The sequence below is a fragment of the Pristis pectinata genome, chromosome 22 (assembly GCF_009764475.1).
Source record: "Pristis pectinata isolate sPriPec2 chromosome 22, sPriPec2.1.pri, whole genome shotgun sequence".
Lineage (NCBI taxonomy): Eukaryota > Metazoa > Chordata > Chondrichthyes > Rhinopristiformes > Pristidae > Pristis > Pristis pectinata.
This window is the reverse complement of record NC_067426.1, coordinates 14,396,733-14,421,987: the sequence shown is the minus strand read 5'-3', so window position 1 is coordinate 14,421,987 and position 25,255 is coordinate 14,396,733. Positions and strand designations below refer to the sequence as shown.

The 25,255-nt window shown below is 40.5% G+C and overlaps 1 long non-coding RNA gene across 3 annotated transcripts in view; it reads right to left on the bottom strand.

Annotated features, from left to right (window-relative positions):
- Nucleotides 1-22,705: 22,705 nt before the first annotated feature.
- Nucleotides 22,706-25,255, bottom strand: part of LOC127581868 (uncharacterized) — a 72,375-nt gene continuing 69,825 nt past the window's right edge. For all 3 annotated transcript variants that reach the window (XR_007958025.1, XR_007958026.1, XR_007958027.1), the window contains exon 3: nt 22,706-23,995. This is a non-coding gene — a long non-coding RNA (uncharacterized LOC127581868). The remainder of the gene's footprint in view (nt 23,996-25,255) is intronic.

Here is a 25,255-nt window from a genome sequence, read left to right as displayed (position 1 = left end):
CTTTTCCTATCTTTTATTTTTCTCAAGTTTATAAGAATATAGCGTTGACCGGAATTTGTTAAGTTCCCTCTACCATTACACTATTCAATACCCAGAATAAAGTAATTGTTAAAATGATACTCGGGTTAATTTAAACAAAATAGGATTGACCCTGATAGTTAAGCAGATCAGGGAAGTGTTCAAAAGGGACCTTCAGTGATCGGTAGGTCCTGTGAATTTATATATATCCCCTAGTAGCAACGAAGCAGATTGTTTTATTGGGACCAACAATAGCACTAGTGGGGGAAGGGCAGATTGAGATGGGGGCGGGATTCATGTATGGGGAGAAAAGTAGCCTTGGGGAATGGGCATGAATGAGAATGCAGGAGGTTTGTGGAAGCTTCTGGGAGGATATCAAATTGGGGGGAGCTATTCAGGTTGTGGAGTAACAGTATCTAGATGCAGGGAAAATTTGCTTATGGGAGGGGGCAAAGAATTTGGCTCCTCCTAGCCCAGCAGTAGTGCTGGAAGAAGATGCACTTATTCCATCCAATGGTTCCAGACTCCCTTCAGCTACCAAGTTACTGAGACCCAGAAAAGCTGTGTGACCAGCAATGAAGCTGGGACAGAGAAAAGAATATGACACAAAAAACCTTATTAAAATGACTAAATGATTGACCCACTAACAGGGAGCATGTTCATTGCCTATTCCCTATGAACACCAACTCAAACATGCCTGCATTGAGAGTAAAAATGACCTGCTACTTAGGATTGTGCACAGGGATTTAAATTCATTGTGTTTTGCAGGAATCTCAGTGCATCCCTAACGTTAAGGGTATAACAATAATGTGACAGATTGCTACTGGGGGTTGTATGCCCCTTCCTAAGTCAATACCCTTTCCCCCCTCATTCTCCACTCTCTCTTCCCCCCCAGTCCTTGCACATGTTCCTGGCCCTAAGTGTCTTGGACCTTTTACTATTGGATGGGAGTTAGTTGATAGGAAGAAGGGATTTTGACAATATATCATTTAAAGAAGAAATTCCACTTACTAGCCACTGGGCTACCTCGAGAGTGATTGGTATCAGTAAAATCCAAAACCAGTGATATGCAATCAGTTGGTTAACTAGTCAAGATCCAAGGCTGGGTTATTTGTAGATTTTAGCATTACTTGGGGATGATCTGTTTGACACTCCCACACAGGGATACCCAGGGTTTCCAAGTCTCCAGGGTTGACCTGGAGTCTGCAAGAATTGACAGCTAATCTACAGATCATTGCTGCCAGCAAAGCTACCAGGACATTAAAAATGTTTGCAGTTTTTAAAACAAGTTCTTTGAAAACTTTTGCTTTTTAATTATTAAAATAATCTTTTAATGACTAAAGCCCGAGTCCATTAGCAAGGATGAAATTTCGGAATACTCGGAAGTACGTGATAAAATAGGCCAAAGTCAGCATGGTTTCGTTGAGGGGAGATCTTACCTGACAAATCTATTAGAAGTATTTGAGGAAGTAACAAGCAGATTAGACAAAGGAGAGTTGGTGGATGTTATTAACTTGAATTTTCAGAAGGCCTTTGACAAGGTACTGCACATGAAGCCGCTAAACAAAATTCCATAGTGTTAGAGGCAAGATATTAGCATAGATAGAAGATTGGCTGACTGGCAGAAGGCAGAGAGTAGGGGTAAATGAGTCCCTTTCAGGATGGCTGCTGGTGACTCCTAGAGTTCTGCAGGGGTTGGTGTTGGGACCACATCCTTTCACGTTAGTGATTTGGATGAAGGAACTGATGACATTGTGGCCAGGTTTGCAGACGATACAAAGATAGGTGGGGGAACAGGTAGTGTTGTGGAGGCAGGGAGTCTGCAGAAAGACTTGGACAGTTTGGGAGAGTGGGCAAAGAAGTGGCAGATGGAATACAACATAGGAAAGTGTGGGGTTATGTACTTTGATAGGAAGAATAAAGGTGTATTCAATTTTCTAAATGGTGAGAGAATTCAGAAATCAGATATGCAAAGGACATGGGAGCCCTATTTCAGGATTCCCTTAAGGTTAACTTGCAGGTTGAGTCGGTAGTAAGGAAGGCAAATGCAATGTTAGCATCCATTTCAAGAGGACTAGAATATAAAAGCAAGGATGTACTGCTGAGGCTTTATAAGGCATTGGTCAGACTGCATTTGGAATATTGTGAGCAATTTTGCACCCCATATCTAAGGAAGGATGTGCTTGCCCTGGAGAGGGTCCAGAGGAGGCTCACAAGAATGATCCCAGGAATGAAAGGCTTAATGTATGAGAAGCATTTGATGTCTCTGGGCCTGTACTCAATGGAGTTCTGAAGGATAAGGGGGTCTCATTGAAACCTACCAAATACTGAAAGGCCTGGATAGAGTGGACATGGAGAGGATGTTTCCATTAGTAGTAGAGTCTAGGATCCGAGTGCACAACTTCAGCCATGATTGAAAGGCAGAGCAGACCTGATGGGCTGAATGACCTAATTCTGCTGCTATATCTTATGATCATGGCCTATGGTCTTTTGGAGATGGGAGTGCAAGCTATTGCATGCTGAGAATCATCCGAATGAGTAATGACAAATTTGCACAGCCCTCTGTGGCAACGAATTTCACACATTCACCACCCTCTGGCTGAAGAAATTCCTCCTCATCTCAATTTTAAAGGGATGTCCCTTTATCCGTTTAAAACTGAGATGAGGAGCAATTTCTTCAGCCAGAGGGTGGTGAATCTGTGAAATTCGTTGCCACAGAGGGCTGTGGAGGCCAAGTTATTAGGTGTATTTAAGGCAGTGATTGATAGTTTCTTGATTGGTAAGGGAGTTAAGGGTTACAGGGAGAAGGCAGGAAAATGGGATTGAGAAAAAAATCAGCCATGATTGAAAGGCAGAGCAGACTTGATGGGCCGAATGGCCTAATTTTGCTCCTATATCTTATGTTCATGGCCTATGGTCTTTTGGTGATGGGAGTGCAAGCTATTGCAAGCTAAGAATCATCCGAATGGGTAATGACAAATTTGCACAGCTGAATGAAGATAAATGGATGTGTCAGTTGTCTAATGAAACAGGCAAGAGGTCATGTGATGAAACCTTCATGAATTGTCCAGTCAGAATTGGTGAACCTTCGAGGCATTGCTGGAATGACCAGAACTGATAATTTTGTGAGAATGATAGAGGAAATGCCTAGGAAGAGAAGGAGAGAGGTAATCCATCTACTTAAGTAGCTGCGAGGTAGTAAGCAAGTGAGTAGGGAAAGGAAAATAGAGGGAACAGTAACCAGAAGATGGCAAGAGGGAAGATATCATGTAGGGTGGAGACTGGGATCAATGAAAGTGGTTTATTTGGGAGCAGCTGACATCTCAACCAGGAGGGAATTTAAAGTAAATTAAAATAGTGATAGTCCAAGCTATTCAACTACTGTCTCTGGTGAGACACAATGAACAGAAGCAATTCCCCTGGGGAATTAAAATAAGCAATATTGGTTTGGAACATTGTACCATCACCCAGCAGCCATCCCTCACATCTTTCATTAATATAGAGGTGGTTGGTGTGTTGTGTTCAGTGATCTGTATTGAACCATGGCATGGCGAATCAAAGTGATCTCCAACAGATTTTTCATTCCAATGCAGCCCTGTTTCCTGCACCACTTGTTTTCAGTTCCGAAGTTCCAAGATTATGAAAGATTTAGGAAATAACAGGAAGAGTTTTTTGGACTTCAGGTCAAATCTCAGGAATTTCTGGAGATCTTTATTAACATAGGGATCAAATTTTCACAGAGCCCTCTTACATATGACAATGATTTGTACCAACAAGGGTTGGAAACTGACAGCGAACTTCAAGGTGTTGCCAATCAACATAACATAGTCAACAACTGTGGGCTGAATGACTTCCCTCTGTTTTCATAGATGTGAATCATGGCTCAATGGGGAAGCACTATAGTCCAGATGTGAGAAGGTCCTGAATCCAAGACGCACCAGAGATTTGAGCACTATCTCCAGGCTGATGTTCAACTACAATACTGAACTGGTAGTGCATTGTTTGACTTGCCACCTTTCAGACAATACATTAAACGGAGGCCCCACCTATTCTGACAGGTGAGGATGAAGGACCCCAGGCGTGATTGTGGAGAAGGATAGAGGTGCCCTGGCCAATATTTGTCCCAAATCACAAAAAAGCACAATATCTTGTTAACATCACTTTGCTCTTCATGGGTGCTAGTTGTGAACAGATTGACTGCCACAATTCCTGCATTAGAACCTTCAACACAATGCCATAGTACATAAAAGTTCCTCTATAAGTAGAATACTTGTTTTTTTTATAATGCCTATTTGTAGCAAATTAAAGATGATTTTTAATGTCTTGCATTAAGGATTGAAGTTATACATGTTCTTTTCACCTTTAGCATTCCAACCAGCAGGGAAGAGAACAAAGACCCAGAGCTGTCTGGCGCTCTGTGTGAATCACTCCCATCTTTGATAAGGCATTGACCTTAGATTTAAATGAGAAAAAAATCTGTGCCTTTTACAGGTAATGAGAGAAGTGGATTAACAAGTCTGCAAGAAGTCACCACGTGACAACTTAATATCTGAAGGGAAATTGAACTTAATGCAAATAATTATCTCAGTTTAAAGACAGGCAAATTCACACAATTTGATAATTCTTTTATTTTCTGCCTTTTCATTTCAGTGCCTTATTTGAAAGTGAATGATAGTTGTTGGACATTTGGACCGTTAACAAAATACAGGTGCTGAATGATCATATCAATTAGATGTACATTTACAGTAACTCCCCTGAGATAACACTTTCTCCCTTTACCTCCTCTAAGGGATAAGGAGACTCCTCTCAGATTGTCGGTTTGTACCAACTCTCTCAATCATGATCAACTGCCAAGGGCCAGGAGGCAGCTTAAATAAAAGAATCCTGAATCAGTCAGGTTCAACCAGGGTCAGAGTGCAATCTCATGGTTGGGAGGATTTCCATTCCTCCCAATGTTGAATCCGGATTCTGCAATAATGGAAAGTGTGGTCTATTGTATTCAGATGAGGTGGGGCAGGATGGAAGACGAGGGATTTAAAAAATCGAGTTTAACTGTACATTAAAAAAAATCCAACTGCGTTATTGCAACCTGATGCAAATAGATTTGCCTTTAAGCTCTAGGCCAATGTCCTGGGAACGTGGTGCAGCCTTAATTGTTTACTTTTTAAATATACTGTTAAGCTAAGCATTTTCCACCTTCTCCCCATTGGGACTCCTGTGATGTCTGTTGAACTTCTCAAAAAGTTTTTAAAATGAAGGGTGGAATGGACGAGAGGATTGCTCCAGCCCCTCGTTTTACCAACGTGTAAATAATTATCCAAACTTCAGCTGGGGATGGGTAGCAACTTTTAATTTCTGAATTGATTTGAAGCTGAATCTAAATTTATTGAACTTCCATTGCTGAGATTTGAACATGACACCTATAAATTATTAGCCCATGTCTTGGGATTACAACCAAGGCAAAGCACTGTGGATGCTGGAAGTCTCGTGTATAAGCAGAGAATGCTGGAAGCACTCAATAGGTTAGGCAGTATTAGTGGGGAGAGAAACATAATCTTACCTTTTGTCTGAATTATCTTCAAACCGAAACATATACTCTCTGCACCGGTTCTACCTGATCTAGAACATAGAATATAAGGAAAAGGAGCTGGAGCTGCCCCACTATTCAAATTGATCATTGCTGATTTCTACATCAAACACCAGTTTCTTGCTCTGTCCCCATATCCCTTGATTGCTTTAATATCCAGAAGTCTATCAATATCTGTTTTGAGTGCGTTCAATGCCTGAACCTCCTTATTATAACAATTCACCATTCTCTGAGTCTGAAATGACCTGCCCCTTATTTGGAGACCATGATTCTTAGTTCTACACTATCGTCTTCACAAGTACCTGTTGAGAAGTTCAGTATGAACTCTGTGGTCAAACCACCCAGTTGGGTACTTCTGACATTTCTCTGTTTATATCTTTCGTTGTCTGGTCCATGTTATAATCACCACCCTACTGCATCTGGACCTCTGAGATACGGAAGTAAGCGGAGTCTGTGGATTCTGATCAATCAGTTCAAACACACCCTGAGTGAAAGTGTAATTTTATTAGCCTGATGTAAGCAATCAGAAACAGGTTACAAAGGTGGGCAGATATGCAGCTCGTCCTTTCCCTTTAAATCAAACTGTTTCGGCTAAAATCTGCAACATTGGGAGATCAACCAGAAAATTATTAGGGAAAGTTTGCAAGACCTGTGATTCTTTACAATAAAACTAATAGCACTTCAGAGATAGGAGCATAAAGTTAAGGCTGATCATCCGACTGTAAGAACTTGCTATGCACAAATTGGTTGTCCTGTTTCCTAAACTCCAACAATGATGACAAAAGAACTTTATTAGTTATAAAAGGCATTAGGAGATCAAGAGGTTGAGAAGGATGTTATATAAATGCAAAAGCTTATTTTTTGGAAAATTTAATTGTGGCAACTGTGTTTTGATAGTCAGCAGTTTTGTGCTGAGTTAATCAGGGTCTCAAAGCCTGACTCATTTTAAGAAATATAAATTTAATAAAGATGCACTGTGTTCCAGCATTTTTAAACATGGATATTATTTACACATTGAGTGGGACAATATGAAGATTTTTGATGAGAAGTAATTATTTTAGGTAACTACAGGTAAACAGCATCATCTATTTTTGAACCAGTTACGCAGCTGCTGCCATGGTAACTATGCTTATGGATGGTACAAGAAGATGTAAAGAAGAGACACTGTCTGAAGTCATCCACTGATGTCTTAAAGGGGAGTCAACATTCTGCCAATAACGCTCTGCAGACATTATGGAGGTAATGAGGAGGGGAGAGGGTTTTTATTACCCGTCCTTGATCGCACTTCTTGAACTGCTGTGGTTTGCGTGATGAAGTTCCTCCCACAGTGCCTTTAGACAGAGAATTCCAGAATTTTACCCAATGACGATAAAGGCACAACAACATAGTCCAAGTCAGAATGTTCTGTAGTGGAAAGGAGCTCAGAGGGGTAGGCATTCTCTTGTGACTGTTGTTCTTGTCCTTCCAGGTGCCAGAGGTTATGGGTTTGCAAAATATGTGACAAGTAGTGTGCACCACAGCCACAAAGCCAAGGACAATGTGTTGATCAAGTGCTTTTGTCTCTCCATCACTCTCTTTTACTTCACCTCCAATTCTTATATCAAGAAAGAAAGGCATGAGATTGTGTAGGACGTTTCATCACTTCAGAGTGTCAAAGGCACTTTCCAACCAGTGAAATACTTCAGTACTATACTTCAAAAGCTAATATAATGGAAGAAATGTTGCTGGTAAATTTGTACTCAGCGAGGTCTCCTGAACAGCAACGTGATAGTAACCAGTTAACCATTTTAGTGATACAAATGCAAAAAAACTACAGTCGCTGGAAATTGAAATAAAAGCAGAAAGTACTAAAAGATCAGTCTGCAAGAGAGAAATCAAGTTAACATTTCACATCAAATATCTTTGAGTTCTGAGAAAATCCCTGTTTCTCACTCCACAGATGCTGCCTGACCTGCTGAGTATTTCCATTATTTTCTATTTTATATGATTTTAGTGATGTTGGTTGAGGGATAAATATTGGCCAAGGCACCGGGGTCAACTACTCTGTTCTTAATCAAACTAATACCATGAGATCACTCATCTCCAGGTGAGAGAGCTGGTCTCCCATATAAAAGATGGCTCCCCCAACACTATGGAATTCACTTGGTTTGCACTGATATTTTTATTCTCTCTTTAAACATCCCAAGGCACCTCATATTACCAAAGAATATTGACTCTAAAATGCCTAAGGAGATACTAAGGCAGGTACTTGGTCATAATTTAGGAAGCCCATTAAAGGAGGAAGAGAGGTTGAGAGACAGAGAGCATTCCAGAGCTCAGGACTTCTTAGCTGAAGGCATGACCACTGAGGGTTAAGCCATTTTCTACATTTAATGACTTAGAGTTAGAATTGGAGGGATGCAGATATCTTGGAGGGTTGAAAGGCTGGAGGAAATTATGGAATAAAGGGGAATCAGAATGTTTATTATCACTGACATATGACACGAAATTTGTTGTTTTGCAGCAGCAGTACAGTGCAAAGACATAAATGTTACTATAAATTACAAAAACAAATAGATAGTGCGAAATCAAAAGGAATAACGAGGTAGTGTTCATGGGTTCATGGACCGTTGAGATATCTGATCACGGAGGAGAAGAAGCTGTTCCTAAAGCATTGAGTGTGGGTCTTCAAGCTCCTGTACCTCCTCCCCGATGGCAGTAACGAGAAGAGGGCATGTCCTGGATGGTGAGGATCCATTAGGAGCAAGGCCATAAATCAATTTAAAAAGCAAGGATGAGAAATTTAAAATTGTTTTATTTAACAGAGGACTGAGGTATGTTAGCATGAACAAGTGTGATGAATTAACGGGGTTGGGTGCAATCTAGGATACAGGCAGCAGAGTTTTGGATGATCTAACTTACTTTTGTTCATTTTTGGACTGTGGACATTGCCTGCAATGTCTACATTTATTGTTGACCATCGTTAAACCATGTAGCTTGGTGAGAGCAGATAAGATTCCATTACATTGCTGTAGACCTGGGATCACATATGTCAATCATGGGAAGAATGTCCGGTTTCCTTCTCCAAAGGAAGTTAGTGAACACATGTTTTTTGCTGACAATTTGGCAGTTTTTGTTGGCATTATTGGTGATAGGTTCATTAAATAATTGACTGAATTTAAATTTCTCAGATGCCATGGGAATATTTGAGCTCTCATCTCCAGGTCTATGGATCATTAATCGAGCAACCTAACAATAATGGTACCAGGTTTCTGAAGGGTAGAATGAGGAAGGCTAAAATCCTTTGGAATAGTCAAATCCAGAGACAACCAAACAAGGTGAGGGATTCAAAGGCAAATGAGATGCGTTGGGACAGAATTGGGTGACATTTTGGGAATGGAAATAAGCAGTTTAAATAACAGCATCTCAGATGTGGTCAAAACACATAACGGTCAATATGATACAAAAGTAGGAAACAATCTGGTTCAGTTTTAGACATTTACCAAGAAGAAGGAAGGAGCTGGTGGCGAGGAAATGGAATTGGTGGCAAGGACTGAAAACAATAACTTAGATTTTCCCGATATTGGAGAAAATTGCTGCTCATCCAGTGCAGCACATCAGACAAGCAGTCCGCCAAATTGGAGACAGTGAGGATGTCAAGTAAAGCAGTAGGCAGAGCTGGGTGTTTGGACATACATGTGGAATTTGATGTTCCATTTTAGGATTGTGTTACCATAGAACACCATAGATTTAGATAATGGTACAGTCATGGGAAGAGATGCACTTGCAGCTAATTCACATGTTATGATTGGACAGATCAGAATGGAACCACATGAATGGAACCAGCTGGATGATAATGGAGAGGTATTGGAGAACAAAAGAGTGGCCACCCATCTCGAAGACTGCAGGTAGTACGAGATGACTGAGGAAGTATAGATTACTTTGTTATATCTGACATTGATCAGAGAAATTAAAGTACTGTGGCAGGAATGTAAGCCTGATTAAAAATGGATCCAGACTTTGGAGAGGAAGAGAAAGCCGGGGACGGGATGGTAGGGGCTCCAAGGTTTGGAATTTTAAGGACAAGGACAATGATGGCAGATTGAAAGGAACCCAAGGAGAAAGAACTGCTGAGAGCATCAGCTAATACGGAGCCAGGAAGGGAATCTGCTTCTCTGCAATTTATTGGAAATAGGACCAATTGAGCAGGAGGTATTTACATGGACAGGTTGAACTTAGGCAGGGCACAAGAGAGAAGTGAAGACCTAAAGATGTGACAGGACAAAGGCAGTGGGAAACCATAGATTAAAGTTGCCTCGTGGACCAGGGAAGGGAAGGAAGAGGCAGAGAGAGCTGATTAAATGGTTTTAACCTTAGTATCAAAGAAGCCCAAATTGTTATTGGAGTAGAAGATGAATGAGATTAGAAAAATTTCAGCCTGGTTTCTGAGCAAAGGCCTTTGGAGATACAATAGTGCTACCTACTAAGTCCAGCTGAATGGCAGCATAATATCAGCTGGTGATTCATTACTGCACATTTCAGGATCCAATGCCAAGAGGAATTTCATTCCCACTGCCTCAGGAATTGATCTCATGAGACTTTGTAACAGCACAACACATCCCACCTGAAACTTTCCCCTCCTGCAGATCACCCAGAAAGGTTGGGAAACAAGGATTTCAAGGAAAATGTGAATCCTGTTTTTTTTGGGAAAGAAGGTAGAATACCCTGTTTTCTATTTTAGCTCGAGATCCAAGAGCCAATACTCTTCCAAATGCCTCGTAGTTATACATCTGCCATCTCTGATATTCCAAAATAAAATGGATCCGCAATAAGAGCAGAGAGATGTGTCTCAAACAAATACATCAGGTCTTTGTATGTAACTCTCGGCAATGTAATTTATAAGTCTCTACAGGCTAATTTAATATATAAGTCAGTCATTTAGGGCCACAAATCACTAGCTGACAGTTACTCCCTCTTCTTTCCATCCTTCAATCAGGATCACTGCAAATTCCACTTACTTTGTCCTCTGGCATCTCTCAGCTCCTACAACATATTTTGTTCAATCCCTTTGCATGTGTACCTGCCCTGTGATCTATTTTGGACCCAGGCAAGATGGATGTCTGCCAAAGGAGGGGTAGCAGTGAAAAACATCAACCTCTGAAAAAGGTTATTTGGTTCTGACTCGTGCTCTTGAGACCTAAGCACAAAATCTAGTTTGATTCTCCTTTACTGGGGGAGACCTGTACTGGCAGGACATAATTCTTTTTTCAGATCAAACATTATACCCCAACCTCATTTGTCATCTTGGCTGAGAAAAAAAAGATCACAGGCTGCTCATCCAACAACACTTTGGTAAATTATCTTACTGCTATTTCATTGCTGTTTGGAAAATATTTGCTGTGTACAAATTGGTAGCTGCATTCTCTGCATTAGAAGTGTGTTTGAAGTCTAGTTAACAGTGATTATACTTCAAATGTACTTCATTCATATAGTTAGGGATGGTACAGAACAGAAGAAAGCCACTCAGTCCATCATGCCAATATATCTGAAAGAGCTGTCTAGCTAATTCCAATTCCTTGATGACTTTTCAAGTCGCCCTGCACATTTTTCATCCTCGTGTTTGATTCTTTGTTTCTGCCCACTCTTTAAATTGGGCTATTTAAGTAAGATTTAAAAAATTTTTTTATTTATTCATTTTTCAAGTTTCACACTCACAGCCAAGACCAGTGTTCATTGCCCAGCCCTGGTTACCCTAGAGAAGGTGATGATAAGCCACCTTCTTGAACCACCACATTCCTTCATCTCACAGTCATCCCACAATGCTGCTGGGGTGAAGCTTCCAGGATTTAGAGCCAGAGACAACGAAGGAATGGTGAGATACTTCCAAGTTAGATGGGCACATGACTTAGAGGAGAATCTGCAGATGGTAGTGCACACATCAACCTGCTGCCCTTATACTTCTTGTTGCTAAAGGTCATTGTTCTGAGAGATGTTGTAGTGTGTATAATCTGTGTAGTAATATATGTGCCAGCAGAGGCCGTAATTCTTTAGGGGGCTTATCTTGTGTCACTGTTTTGATCTTTAGCAGAGAAAATTTAGGCATTAACTGGACAGCTCTTTCAGAGGTAGAGACATATTGGACTGTGTGGCTTTCATTGATGCTGTGCCACTTCTAATTATATGTATGAAGTACATTTGAAGTACAGTCAATTTTATAATGCAGTGAATGCAGCTGCCAATTTGTACACAGAAAACATTTTACAAACAGCAATGATAAAGTTAATCATATCTCATGACACACTACTATAGTGTTGGGGCTGTGTTGTTTCTTGGATGGAAGATGGTTCTGAAAAGCCAATAAGGTTTATGTCCAGAAAGCTCATAGCAGTAGAGAGAAAACAAACTCATAGACAGATAAAGAAAGTGTAGCCATCATATTTGGAGCACAACAGCTCTATGTACATTTATGGACATCACTCTACCGTCCACACAGATCACAAACCCCTGATATCCTTGTTCTGAGGTGTCTGAAGTGGTTTCACCATAAGTTCAAAGATATTTGCCAAAGTAATGTTGGATGAGCAGCCTGGGATCTTTTATGTCAGGCTGAGACAATAAATAAGGACTGGGTATAATGTTTGATCTGAAAAAAGGTCACGTCCTGCCAATACAGGTCTCCCCCAGTAATGGAGAGTCAGCCTAGGTTTTGTGCAAGGGCTATGTTTAGAAACAGTACACTAGGCAGACTTGAAGAAAATAATTTTCCTTTGGATGAAACTCAGATTTCAATTTTTTTATATGTTAAGCAATAACCTGTTGTCAACGGGGAAAATTGACCCTGATACCAGGTAGAGTGAAAGAGAAACTCTTTTTCAAAAAAAAAGGAGAGAAGGAAAGTCTAGCAGCTGTCTAGATTAAAAAAATAAGGAAAGGAAAATGGCCACAACAATTGGTTCAATTGCAGTATTTGAGTCTCAGACCCGGACATGGGAGGAATATTGTGAGATACAATTGCATTTCTTTATTGCAAACATTATCAGTGTTTGAAGTAAACAGAGGTCTATCTTAACTAGTGTGGTGGGACCCCCTACCATATAGCTAAATGAGAAACTTGTTGAGCCCAGAGAAACCCCATAACAAAACTCTTAAGGAAGTGGTGGAATCACTTTAACCCAGAGCCAAGGGAGATAGTGCAAGTGTTTAACTTTGACTCATGATAGCCTGTAATTCTGCCAAAACACTCTTTGGATGCGAAGGGACCAGTCACTGGTTGGAATTAAAGATGACCAGATTCAAAGGCAGCTGTTATCAGATGTGAGTCTGACTCTTGAGATCACATTGAAAATTGTCCGAGCAGTGAACTAGCAAGTAAGAACATGAGGGAATTGCGAGTGAGGCTGGCATTTCCATGTAACAATGTACATGCTACACAAGCAGCAAGACACTCTGTTCCCAAGCAAATGGAACATCATGTTAAAAAGGTAAACAAAGGCTGCTCCACTGTGAAGGAAAACGTATGCCATTTGAATGCTGTCTCGACATGAGAAGTGTCACATATATGGTTTAAAAGGCTAATTGTCAGAGCTTGCAAAAAGAAGTGTAAAGTTGAGCAAACAAAATGAGAGTAAGAACTGAAAGGAAAAAAACTCAATATTTCCAGAGTTTTAACCATCCTCACTATGTGAAGGAAGAAAGTGAAGACTGATACCGAGGAAAGCTTCACAATGTTTCGTTAAAAAGGGACTAACCCAATGAAAGTAGAACCATCGATTGTTGTCGTGAAAGTGACAAAGACTTGAGATTAGAGCTTGACACTGGATGCAGTGTTACACCAATGAACCAGACTGAATAAAGCAGCTATGTTGTTAAAAAAAACTTGAACTTAAAAAGGCACAGCTAAATCTGAAAGCTATGCAGATGAAAGCAAAGCAGCAGTTGGTGTCACTGACGTAAAAGTGAAATATCAAAAACAGATCATAACATTACCACTCGTTGTTGTTGCAGGATCTGGACCAAACCTGTTGGGAAAAGGTTGGCCAAAGGGAGTTCCATTGGATTAGAGGAACATCATCACTGTAGAGGGGGTGGACTGAAGCTCAAGACAAGGCTTTTGTGCATTCCACAGAATTGTGACAGTCTGCTGATGTGCTGGTCCCCTCCTTAAGTGACAGAAAGTTAAATCATATCTCATGACACACCACTATAATGTTGGTGCTGTGTTGTCCCATTGGATGTAAGATGGTTCTGAAAAGCCAATAGGGTTTATGTCCAGAAAGCTCACAGCAGCAGAGAGAAAACAAACTCATGGATAGATAATGAAATCGTAGCCAACATATTTGGAGCACAACAGCTCTATGTACATTTATGGGCATCACTTTACCATCCACACAGATCACAAACCCCTGATATCCTTGTTCAATGAATGTAAGCTGGCATCTCAAGTGGTTTCCCCATTAGTTCAAAGACGAGCTTTGACCTTCAGAGTAAATGAACATGTTATTGTTTTCATATATAATTGAATATCTATAGTAGATAGTTGTTCTTCTCCAAGCCAGCAGAGGTCATAGTATCACTATTTTGATCTTTGACAGATGCCATTTTGCTTGATCTCTGTAAGGCAGACATGTACATATGGCAGGATTGAAAAAAAGAACATTCTAAAGGATTAAGCTCAGATTCCATTGTTTCAAGTATTTTAAGATATAACAGGAAGATTAACCAAGGTGACTAACTGCAGTGCACTTTGTAGGCGGTGCACACGATGTGAGTGGTAGTGGGAATGAATGTTTAGAGTGGTGTATGGGATATCAGTGAAACAGGATGGTGTCAAGCTTCTTGAGAGTTGTTGGTGCTACATTTATCCAGGCAACTGCAGAGTATTCCACCACACTCCTGACTAGTCCCTTGTAGAAGGAGGAAGGTTTTCAGGTTTCAGGAGATGAGTCATTCATTGCAGGATACAACCTCTGACCTGCTCTTGTAACATAACATTTCTGTGGCTGGTCAAGTTGAGTTTCTGGTTAATGGTACCTCCCAGGATGTTGATGATAATGCCATTGAGTATGATGAGTAGGGACTTAGATTCTTTCTGCTGTGAATGTCACTTGCCACATACTTGATTGCTGTCCAAGCTTTGCTGAATGCAGGAGGCATGGGCTGTTTCATTTGCTAAGAAGTTATGAAAGGAATTGAACATATTTCAATTATTAATGAACATCTTCACTTTTGACCTTCTGATGGAAGGAAGGTCAACCATGAGATGGTTGAAGATGATTGGGCCTTGTGAGCAGCCCTGAGGAACTCCTCCATTGATGTCCTAGGGCTGATATGATTGGCCAACAAACATGATCACCTTTCTTTGTGCAAGGAATGATTCCAATTATTGGAATGTTTTGTCCTTGATGCCCATTGACTTCAGTTTTACCAGCACTCTCTGATACCAAACTTGGTCAAACGTCACCTTGATGTCAAGGGCAGTCGATTTCACCACACCTCTGGAGTTCAGCTGCTTGTTCCATGTTGATTGTGATGGAGTCTGGAGCCAAGCATTTCTTACAAAACACAAGTCTGGGTGTCAGTGAGCATGTCATTGGAGAGTGGTGCTGTTTGATAGCTCTACTCATTCTACTTGCCATAAATGTCACATTGTGTGTTAAGATGAATTAGTTATCAGCTCATTCACCACTCTGGCTATGTCCTTCTTATTTACTATGTTACTGAGATTGAAATGAATTTTGAAATGAGGCCCTGTATACCTTTCCCTAAGTCATGAATGGACAGTAGGGTATGCAGAGATCCGAATATTGACTCCAAGCAATAACACTAAATATCATTCTCAGTCTGAAAAACATTTCACCACCCCCTGTCTCTTAAGCCAATTTCATACCCATCACCACTGCCCTCTGCTTTCTGTCCCTGAGCCAACTTTGTATCTCCACCATCCTCTGTTCTCTGTCCACTGGACATCCTTGTATGAGTGTAAAGTTCTGAGGTCATAAGAGACATGACTGGACCTGTTCCTGGGGCATTTACTGCACATCCCATTTCAGTCCTTCACAAACAAGTCTGAAATTGGTCAAAATGAAATCCAGGAGACGTTAGCGTGTTTGACACCATGAATGTGTTGAACCAGGACCTGCATGGTTCCCGATGGGGTCAGGTTTACTTGCACACAGCTTCTGCCACTTTTCTGTGCAGTAGTGTGGGAAGGGATACTCTCCATGGCAGCCAGACAACCCCACCTCACACTGTGAGTGCCATAGCAGAGAGAGAGGCTGCAGGGGAGAGGAAGACCACCATCCCGCAGTGCACCCCCTCCCCCACTCCCCCCCCGCCACCCAGCCACAACAACCAAGCCAAACAGATTGGGAGTGCTGAGCAGACACTATTGCTCACTCACTGAGTCAGGGAGGTTGGCTGGTGGCTGCTCTTCCCACAACCTGCTCACCCTCCTGTCACAGGTGTTTCTGTGACCCTCTCCCACGCAGGTTATGAACAGTCCTCAGGAACGGATCAATGCTGTAAGCTGAGAAGACCTGTTGTGAATTATGCTCCTAGTTCTACAGAGTTTGTTCTATGTCAATCATTGCTTGGAGTTTGGAGCTCCAATGTGTGTTGATTACAAGGGGAATTGTACATTGTGTGAATAGTGATGTCAGAAAGCATGTGTTTGACATCAGGAAATGTCTGACACACGTGTAGATTGAAACCAGAAACGTCCAATCCAATTTTGTTACTGACACGATTTTACCCAGCAATGAATAACCTGGGGAAAATCAAAATTATTTTACATAATGTTGTGTTTTTTTAAGTGTTAAGCCATCCAATATTTAGGCATCTATAAATGACATTCACAATCCTCCCTCAGTCAACATTGACAGACAAAGATTAACAGGCCATTAATCTAATCATAATTGTTGGAATTTGATCATAGAAAAACATCAATTGCAGCACAAGAACTATTCTCTGGGATGCCCTAAGGACACAATAAATGCAAATTCTTTCTTGTTCACATTTGTAAATTAATCTCACAGCATCAGAACTTTGCAGTACTGACTCAGGCTGTTCCCCACTCTGCCGTGAGTCAAGCAATGTTCCTAATGAAACACAATAAAGTGATTTAGGCTCTCTTGAAGTTGTGAAAGAAGCTGCAAAAATGCAAGACCTGCTTGCAATCACAATCAAGCTTTTATAGCAATGTTTCAGCAGCTTCTGGTTGAAGTGGCACCACAATTCAACATGATTCCAAGTGCAAAGCAATTTCACCCTCCAGTGCTAGACCAGAGCTACTGCAATCCAAGTGATGTGTGCAAAACAATTAATAAGTCCCTGTGGCAGAAATTTATTCTTGCAACAAGCACAATATTAGAACAAGGGTGTAGTACATCTCACTTCTTAACTTTGGTTCCCTTGACTTCAGGGGAACTCAGCTTTGGAAGCAGTGATCAATGCACATATGCTGCAAATTTCTTATAAATTTCTATACATGTACGGTGGAGACCATTCATCACAGGCTGGTATGGAGGCTCCAATGCACAAGATTGCAAGAGGCTGCAGAGGGTTGTAGCCTCAGCCAGCTCCATCACAGGCACAACCCTCTTCACCATCGAGGACATCTTCGAGAGACATTGCCTCAAAAAGGCGGCATCCATCACTAAAGACCCTCACAATCAGGGCCATGGCCTCTTCTCATTACTACTATTGAGAAGGAGGTAGAGGAGCCTGAAGACCCACACTCAACGCTTCAGGAGTAGCTTCTTCCCTTTCACCATCAAATTTCTGAACGGTCCATGAACCCATGAACACAACCTTGTAATTCCTTTCTTTTACACTATTTATTTATTTTTGTAATTTATAGTAATTTTATGTCTTTGCACTGTACAGCTGCCGCAAAACAACAAATTTCACGTCATATAAATCAGTGAAATTAAACCTGATTCTGAGATTCTATTAGATCACATGTTTGGTCAGTGCTGCCAAGGACGAATTTCAACTTCCGATGAATTTGTGTAATTCAATAAGATTACAGTGCTGGAAATAGTCTGTCAATGACCCAAGACTCAGAATAATCAACTTCTCTGTGTTTGTGCTCTACTCTCTGAGTAGAAAACTAATTGGAACAAATGCCACATACTCTAACCACAGGAAATTTGAAATAAATGTTTGACAAAAGATCACTGAACTGAAAAATTCACTCTGCTTCTTTCTCCACAAATGCTGCCTGATCGATGGAACATTTCTTATTTGTCTTTTTTGAGACAACAGATGAAATCCATCAAACATAACAGTTGTACACAAGCAAGAAAACATTTCAAAAATTGGACAATACCGTTTTGTTACTACACTAATAATCCGGAGGATATGCTAATTTTACACTATGGCACTTTGAGAATGTAATTCAGTTGAGAGGTCTGGGAAAATGAAGCTGATATCAGTTCTCATAACTTGGAGTGGGTGTGTTTGGTCAAATATAAAAATAAGAATGTAAGAAACAGGACCAAGATTAGGCCATTTGCCCTACTAGGCTGTTCTGCCATTCAGTAAGATCATTGCTGATCCAATCTTGGCCTCAACATCATTTTTCGTCTACTTTCACCCAATATCCCTTGACTCCCTTATAGTTCACACATCTACCAGTCTCTGCCTCAACTATATTCAATGACTATGCCTCCACATCTCTCTAGGGTAAAGAATTCTAAATATTCACTGCCCTCTGAGAGAAGACATTTCATTGTAAATGTTCCTGTACCTCCTCCCCAATGGCAGTAATGAGAAGAGGGCATGGCCCTGATGGCTAGGGTCTTTAGTGATGGATGCTGCCTTCTTGAGGCACCGTCTCTTGATTTTCTAGAATTAGTTCTAGAAAATTAGTTCTAGAAAATCCCACTTGGGGAAATATTCTCTCAGTATCCACACTGTCAATCCCTGTCTGAATCTTCTGTTTCAATAAAATCATCTCCCATTCATCTAAACTCCAATAAGTACTCAGCCTTTCTTTAAATGTCAACACTTCATCCCAGGCTTCAACCTAATGCACCTTCTCTGCACTGGCTGCAATGCAAGTATATCATTCCATAAATATGGAGACTAAAATTGTGTGCGGTCTCACCAGCACCCATTAAAGTTGCATCAAAACGTCCCTACTTTTATACTCCATACCCATTGCAACAAAGGCCAACATTCCATCAATCCTCCTAATTACTCGCTGTGTCTGCATGCTAACTTTTGTCTTTCATGTGCTCCTTTTGACCCCTTTCTACATCAAAGTCTCACTTAACTTAAATAATAATTTGCTTTTTCATTCTTCCTTCCAAAGTAAATAACCTCACATTTCCCCACATTATACTCCATCTGCCAACTTCTTGCCCACTATTTAACCAATCCATATCACTTTGCAGGCTCTTTGTGTCTTCCTTACAACTTGCCAGCCCAGCTACCTTTGTAACATTCCCATGAGAATCTTATATTTGAATAAAATCATCTCTCATTCATCTAAACTCCAATGAGTATAGCCCCAACCTGTAAATGAGACTGCAGTGTACTCAGTCCCCTCACCAAACTCATTAACATAGATTGTAGATTGCTGAGGTCACAGCACTGATCCCTATGGCTCCCATCTAGCTACTGACTGTCAATCTGACAATGATCCATTTTCCCTGACCCTCTGTTTTTTCTTAGTTGGTCACTCCCTTTTCATGCCAATATATATTATCCCCAACCCTGTGCACTCTTGTGCAATAATCTTTTATGTAGCATCTTATCAAATGCCTTCTGAAAATCCTAATGCTCTTTACCTACTGGGTCCCCTTTATTCCCCCATTTGTTATATTCTTAAAGAACGCTAGCAAATTTGTTAAACATGATTTCCCTTTCATAAAACCATGGTAATTCTGCTTGATTGTCTTATGATTTTCTAAATGTCCTGTTATATCCTTCTTAGTGAGGGATTTCAGAATTTTCCAAATGGCAGATGTTAGGCGAACTTTGTTGTAGATTCTTGCTTTGTCTCCCTAGTTTCTTGAATAGTAGCATTACATTTGTGGAGCCTCTCCAGAATCCAGGCAATTTTGATTTAGTGCACCCAATGGCATCCACCACCTCCTCAGCCACTTCCTCTAAGATGCTAAGATGCAGGATATCTAGTCCAGGAGACTTGTTAGACCTTAGCCTTACCAATTTGTCTCATACTTACTCTCTCATGGTAGAGATTCTTCCCTTTCTATAGCCCCTTGATGTTCCATTATTTGGGGAATGATTTTAGTATTTCTACCATGAAGACTAATCCAAAATAATTATTTAGAATTTCTCAAGCTTCCATGATTAATTCCCCAGTCTCATCCTCCAAGGGACCAATGTTTACTTTAGCTAGTCTCTTTTTGTACACTCATGGAAGCACATACAGTCTGTTTATTCATATTACCTGCTAAATATACTCTCATACTCTTTCTTCTTCTTCACTGTTTTGAGTCATTCTTTGGCGGATTCTAAAACTTTTTCCAATCTTCTGGCCTACCACTAATCATTGCAACTTTGTATGCCTTTTCTTTCAATTTGATACCATCCTTAACTTCCTTAGCTATCCCTGGATGTTACATCCTTCAGATACAGTATTTCTTTCTCACCAGAATTCATCATTGCTGTAATTTATTAAACGTCTTTGTAACTACTGATCTACCATCTTACCTTTTAATCTGTTTTCCATGTTCACTTTAGCACATTGAAGTCTTCACTGAAGTTTACAACACCAGTTTCTTATCCTTAAACAATTTGAAATTTAACTGGACAATAATCTTTCTTTCCTAAGTGATCTTTTACAATGAGATTGGCACATGAATATGCAGAGAATGGAGGAATATGGACCATGCACAGGCAAAAGGAATTAGTTTAATTAGGCATCATTAGCTTAATTGTTCACCACAACATCGAGGGCCAAAGGGCCTGTTCCTGTGTTGTACTCTCTATGTTCCATGTTCTATTAATTAATCCTATCTCGTTACATAATGCTGGATCTAACATATCCTCCTCCCTTGATGGTTCCTCAAAGTATTGCTCTAAAAAACAATCCCAAATATACACTATGATCTTGCCTTCAATGCCACCGTTGCCAATGTGATTTGTCCAATCTAACTGATAATTAAAATTGCCTATGATTATCGCAAGCTTTCTTACAAGCTCACATTATTTCTTGATTCATCCTCTGTCCTGCAGTATAGCTGCTGTATGGGCCCTAAGTAATACTCCCACCAATGACTTCTTACCCCTACTATTTCTTGTCTCCACCCAAACTGATTCTATATCTTGAGCTTCTGAGCCAATGTCATTTCTCATCTCTGCAGTGATCCCATCCTCTATAAACAGAGCTACCCATTCCCTTTCCCTTCTGCCTATCCCTCTGAAATAGAAAACGTAGAAAATCTGCAGTACAATTCAGGCCCTTCGGCCCACAAAGCTGTGCTGAACATGTCCCTACCTTAGAAATTACTAGGCTTACCCATAGCCCTCTATTTTTCTACGCTCCATGTACCTATCCAAAAGTCTCTTAAAAGACCCTATCGTATATGCCTCCACCACCGTTGCCAGCAGCCCGTTCCCCGCACTCACCACTCTCTGAGTAAAAAACTTACCCCTGACATCTGCACTATACCTACTCCCCAGCACCTTAAACCTATGTCCTCTTGTGGCTACCATTTCAGCCCTGGGGGAAAAGCCTCTGACTATCCACAAGATCAGTGCCTCTTATCACCTTATACACCTCTATCAGGTCCCCCCTCATCCTCCTTCGCTCCAAGGAGAAAAGGCCGAGTTCGCTCAACCTGTTTTCATAAGGCATGCTCCCCAATCCAGGCAATATCCTTGTAAATCTCTTCTGCACCCTTTCTATGGCTTCCACATCTTTCCTGTAGTGAGGCGACCAGAACTGAGCACAGTACTCCAAGTGGGGTCTGAGATGGTGAGACCCCTGAATATTTAGCTCCCCAAAATGCTAATCTATTACCATGTCTCTGTGAAGAATATCAGATCATGCTTGTTTATTTCTATTTGTGCTGTCAACTCATCTATCTTGTTATGAATACAGATAGTTCTGCTACAATGCGATAGTTATGTTCCTAAGAAACATCACATTATAGAAAGTTGCTTTACAGCAGAAGATGCTTTAGTTGCCTTCAAAGAACAGATTTAAACAGCTTTTCCTGACCACGATCATGCTACAACCAATGTGTCTGTGTAATGCAAATAGTTTTCCCTAATCCATCAATCGCATTATAACCAAATTACATTATGGAACCATGCATTATAGCAGAAGTACAATATGATTTGCATATTATACGTGATGACCAAGTTAAGAGGGTAGTGGTTTCACTGCGCTTTATTAGTATGCTCACTTCAACCATTTTATGTGGCATCAAGTTCCAGATTCTCACTTGGACACTTCTCTTGAATTGCTGTTGAATTCAGTAGCAATGATTGTGTATTTATGGTCCCTAGTTTTCAGCATCACACAAGTGGAAATATTTCCTCTTTCTCTATCTGTTGAGTGCTGTTTTGCAAGACACCAGGCATTCCAACTTATTTTACTTAAACTGCAGTCAGTCCTGAATACAAATTGTAACTTTATACAACGTAGAGTGTTGTCAGAAGAGTTGAACTCCACAGATGGGGGGAGAGGTGGTTGAGCTATTTGAGGAAGTGAGATCTGGTGAATAATCATAGTTGTTAAAGCCCAATTTAAATGGAGCACTGTACAAATTGGCAACTTTAATGTTATCACTAATCTGAAGTGGTAATGGTTAGCGTGTGAGCAAATTTAAGCAACTACCTGTTTTATATAGGTTTTAAGAGATCCCAGAAAGTAAAACAATTGGATTGTGGTAAAAACTCAACTGGTTCACTGGTATCCTTCGGTGAAGGAATGTACCATCCTTAAATAGGCTGTAATGAGCAGGTGGAGACCACTATTCCTCAAACCATTCAATGAGATTGTGGTGAATCTGCATCCTAACTTCAGTTTTCTATAGAGATTATTGCGGTAATCTGGGGTAAAGGACTGAGATGCACATGAATTAAAAAAAACACAAAACCAGATTGGAAGACATTTTTTTAATTTAAGGCTAAAGTCTCACTCACATCATTGACCAGCTGCTCCATCATGTAGAGACACGTGGTTATTTCACCAACAATATTATATAACCAATGGAATTGAAAACCCCACTCCTCGTACAAAAATGAATAAAATTTCCTGTTACATACAGGAGCTGATATTGTTCATTTCACACAAAACCTTTACAGTCAGACAGCACAGGAAGCCTGCTTTCAAGTCAATTCAAATTGGTCTCGGGATTGAAATGATAGGACTCTCTCTTGTCACATTGTTCAGGCATTCCTGCAGCAAAGAAAAAGGAAGAGAGACCCCTGTCAATGCACTGATATTTCTCTGAAAGACTGAGAGCCCACTCAATACACAGATTTCTCTCTGAAACACAGAGATCTCAGGCAATGCATGGATCTCTTTCTGAGGGACTGAGATCTCAATCGATGCACAGATCTCTTTCCAAGGGACTGAAAGATCTTAGTCAATGCACAGACCTCTCTCTGAAAGACAGGTGAAGGATAGAGAGACCTCAGACAATGCACAGTTCTCTCTCTCTCTCTCTCTCTCTCTCTCTGGTGGAGCTACAAACAAAGAAATACAAGAGATCAGTGTCCAGATGTCCCTGAAGAACAGGCAATTGAGAAACCCAGTATATGTTTATCTTCCTGAGGGAGGAGCATTGTTTTGTTAGTGGTCTTGATCAATAATTGCTAATATTTAGAACTTTACTATAAAGTGCATCACTTTTTTGGTTGAAATTTGATGCATGTATATGCATCAAACTAGTATGGTATCCAATTGTTTAAACTACAGGGCTACTGATCCACAGGTTCAATTCCCAATAAGGTATATTGCCAAATTTAATCAAACAATGGATCAAGCTCAGACTGTAACCATAAATCTATTGATCCACCTGGTTTACTCACAGGTAGTCATTACCTCTACCTGATTTGGCCTATACATAACTCCATTCCCTTGGTACATGGTTGAATCTTCATACCCTCACAGACACCAGGTTTGGACAATAAGTACTGGCTTTGCCAATGACACATCTGTCCCAAGAACATACAGAATAAAGATATATTTGAACAAAGGACAATTAATTAGTATGTGTATTGTGTTTCCTTCACATTTACTCCAAAGACTTTGCTGAAGCGAGTTACATTTCCTCTGCTGTCTACAGCTCCCTAGAGCTGAAACCTCCAGTTCATTGAGCCATCACATCCAGTGGGATCTTGGTGTAGGCACTGGCAATATTCATCCTCACTATGGAAAGAAGCTTTCAACTCACGGACTTTGATGAATCTCTTGTTGGACAATTCCTAAAGTCAAACCAAAGTAAGAAAATATCAGTGATGTAGCAACTGATGTTGAGACCTGACAACATTTTTAAATAAGGATCGGTCTCAAGGTAATGTGCTCATGCTTTTGGGCTGAGATTTGAAAGTAACACAAAAATGGTTTGACCTCTGTAGTATTCTCACTGCACAGGAGAAGAAATTATCCATTAAACCCATCAGACTTATTCTGTTAATCAATGGTTGGTATCTTAACCCTGCCAAGATACCAACCATTCAGTAACCTAAAAAATTTCTATGTCTCAGTATCCAACTTTTTGATTGCCCATCCCACCAACTGCAACAGCTTTTTGAAAAGGAGTTCCGGATTTCCAGATATGAAGAACTAATTTGTGACATCACTCCTGAACAGTCTCACCCTACTTTTGCAATCATTGGGAAAGTCCAAAGGAGATGTGCAGGGCATATTTTTTTTACACAGAGAGTGGTGTGTGCCTGGACAGGTGGTGGTGGAGCCAGATACGGTAGAGGCGTTTAAAAGACTCTTAGATAAGCACATGAATATGCAGAGAATGGAAGGATATAGACGAGGTGCAGGCAGAAAGGATTAATTTAATTTGGTGTCATTAGCTTAATGAGTTCAGCACAACATTGTGGGCCATAGGGCCTTTTCCTGTGCTGTACTGTTCTATTCTATTAATTAGTTCTATCTCATTACATAATAGCAGATCTAAAATATCCTGCTTGCTCATTGGTTCCTCAAAGTATCGCTCAAAAAAACAATCTGAAATATCCACTAGGAACTCGCCCTCAAGGCCAACATTGCCAATGTGAATTGTCCAATCTCTATGATGATTAAATTTGTCCATGATTATTGCAAGCTTTCTTCCAAGCTCCCATTATTCCTTGATTTATCCTCCGTCCTGCAGTATAGTTCATCTGGAGGCAGATACGATAAAAGCATTTAAGAGGCTCTCAGATAGGCACATGAATATGCAGAGAATGAAGGGATATGGACTATGTGCAGGCAGAAGGGATCAGCTTAATTAGGTGTCATTAGTTCAATGAGTTCAGCACAACATCATGGGCCGAAGGGCCTGATTTGTGCTGTACTGTTCTATGTTCAATGTCCCAATGTACTGGACTCCTCTGACCAGGAAATAGTTTCTCTCTATCAATCCTACCAGTCACACTAATCATCTAAACATCCCCTTTAGATCAGTGTATTATTTCTAGAGAATATCCAGCTGCTTTTGAAATAAGCTAAGCCTTCTGAGTTCAGTC